Source organism: Genypterus blacodes, unplaced genomic scaffold, assembly GCF_046128005.1.
Source record: "Genypterus blacodes isolate CSIRO-AG114 ecotype Tasmania unplaced genomic scaffold, CSIRO-AGI_Gbla_v1 ptg000390l_1, whole genome shotgun sequence".
Lineage (NCBI taxonomy): Eukaryota > Metazoa > Chordata > Actinopteri > Ophidiiformes > Ophidiidae > Genypterus > Genypterus blacodes.
In genome coordinates, this window is record NW_027467168.1 from 17,501 (window position 1) to 20,000 (window position 2,500).

The 2,500-nt window shown below is 49.2% G+C and overlaps 1 long non-coding RNA gene across 2 annotated transcripts in view; it reads right to left on the reverse strand.

Annotated features, from left to right (window-relative positions):
• LOC142989194 (uncharacterized) overlaps nucleotides 1–2,500 on the reverse strand; it is an 18,873-nt gene that overhangs the window by 16,077 nt on the left and 296 nt on the right. The window contains exon 1 of one of the 2 annotated variants that reach the window (XR_012960665.1): nucleotides 2,179–2,306. The exons of the other annotated variant lie outside the window; for it this stretch is intronic. This is a non-coding gene — a long non-coding RNA (uncharacterized LOC142989194). Of the gene's footprint in view, nucleotides 1–2,178; nucleotides 2,307–2,500 lie in introns of those variants that run through there. 2 annotated transcript variants of the gene reach the window in all.

Sequence of the window (2,500 nt, forward strand, 5' to 3'; positions counted from 1 at the left end):
ACCTGAGGCACAGGCTGCGTTCAGATGAATTTAAAGATAAACAAAGACAAACTGATCCTTAAAGATGCTGAACAAAGTGAAACAGAGGAGATAAGAAGATAGAGCAGAGGACACAGAGCAGCCTGGAGATGGAGCCAGGCAGGAAGCAGAGCGGCTGAGGGCAGAGCAGGCCGCAGGACAGCTGGGCTGCTCTGGGGTCACACAGGAGGAGACGCTCTGTTTACAGCAGCAGTGAGAGGAAGGACTGAGTCTGAGTGGACTGAGTCTGAGTGGACCCCCACCTAGAGGAGCGCCCTGCCGCCCCTCTACAGCCACGTGGAGAAACACGCTAGAGTTTCCTGCCTGAGACAAAGGAGCGCTGAGAGAGCGGCGCCTAAACCAAAACATGTGTCCCAGAGCGATAACACAGGACTCCAACAGGAAGTACAGGAAGTAGAATTAACCAGGAGTCCTTCAGCAGCAAGGACCAGGCAGCTCTACCAGGGCCGCTCTATCATCCACACTAGAATGGTAGAGGGACAAAGGGCAGCTGCTCTGCACACATGGAGCAGCCAGAGCAACAACACACAACACAACCAAGGCCGACCCCTCTCTGTGTGTGTGTGTGTGTGTGTGTGTGTGTGTGTGTGTGTGTGTGTGTGTGTGTGTGTGTGTGTGTGTGTGTGTGTGTGTGTGTGTGTGTGTGTGTGTGTGTGTGTGTGTGTGTGTGTGTGTGAGAGGTCAGGATGGAAACAAGGCATTAGCCACGAGCTAACAGACGCTCCTCTTAATCTCAGATGTCTTTGCTCCTCCCACCAGCTTCCTGTCTGAGCTGCCAGGCAACCAATCAGCCTCAGCCTTTCAGGCCTCCTTCATCATTAAAGCAGTGACTCACACAGCTGAGCCTGATGGACACGCCAAACACCAGAACAACACAACGCCATGCAACAACAACACACTGTAAGACCTAGGCTTAGCCTGAACACTCGCAAGTCAGAGCGAGTCAGAGCGACCTTTACGACACACGCAGGAAACGTCCTTCCATCAATCAGACAGAGACACTTACAGAAAACCTAAAGCAAAGAAATGAGCACAATCCTGATCAGCTGAGCCTGATCAGCTGAGGCCGATCAGCTGAGCCTGAGGACTTTTGCTCAGTCGGTCACATGAGAGGAAACCTGCCACTGTCTACTAGAAGCACAACAGTCAGAGGTCAGAGGTCAATTCAGGGCAGGAGTCCTGACACGTTGTCATGGAGACTCAGCACCAAAGGAAACATCTGCACAGCTGATGAGCTGAGAGCTCAACATCACTTTGGTGCAAACTGAGAGCTTCTCTTCAGCGCACCGCTCTATGGATCTATAGATCTGTAGAGCGGTGTGTTATAGAGCAGCTCAGACTCAGTCTGGTGTCAGGTTGTAAACAGAGGCGTAGAGCAGCAGCAGCTCCCGGAGGCAAATCCTGCGCCGCTCTGTTTGAATGCATGGAAATGAGTCTGGCTGGAGCTCAGCTGAGTCTGAGTCTGAGTCCTGCAGCACATTCTCACACTAAGACTCAGCACTGTGATTTAAAGACTCAATCTAAGGAATCAGGATCAGCAGAGACTGAACAACAAGACAGCACTCAGAATGTTAGAAAGCTAAAAGAGCAGAGGAGCGGTGACCTTTGACCTCTAGGTGATTGATTTAGACTTTAGTACAGTTTACATTCATAACAACTTCCCCACTTTAAACTTTGACACATTCACAGTTTTAAAGACGTCTTTGGATTTATGAACATGTCAACATGTCAACATGTGAACATGCTTACGTGTCAACATGTCAACATGTCAACATGTCAGCGGTTTCTGAAGGATCAAATGTATTTGTTATTAAATATTGGATTTGTTTTCCCCACCGATTCTTGTTTCTGTTCTTCATTTCCATATTTCAATATTGTAATATTAAACGCTGAGATTTTCAAATACAAACAAACTTTTCACATTATGATAAAGTCAATCAGAGTCTGAGTGAAGTCTTCAGGCTCACAGGGACGCGAGGATCGAGACACTCGGTGACTCGGACCCGGAACATTCTTCAGAATAATCACAATGAGACATTTAGGTCAAACTCTACAAACAGAGTTAAAGAGTTAAAGAGTTAAAGGGACGGAGGAGAAGTTCGCTGCTCGTTTCCGGCTGGAGTTCGAAGCTTCACTCACCTCGCGGATCGGACGGTTCAGTTCGGTCAGAACTCTGCTGGTCTGAGGAGCACGACTGAGTGTGAAAGCGCCGCGCTGCGACTATTAACGCTAACTTCACACACAAACACACACACACAGGTGCCTCCCAGATCACTAAGTACACACACACACACACACACACACACGCACGCGCGCACACACACAAACACACACACACACACACACACACACACACACACACACACACACCGTGACGTCGACTGCGCCGAGTCCTGCCCCTGTGGTTTTCCTGCGTTGTGTTTATGTGTGTGTGTGATCGCTAAGACTACACGCTGTCCCG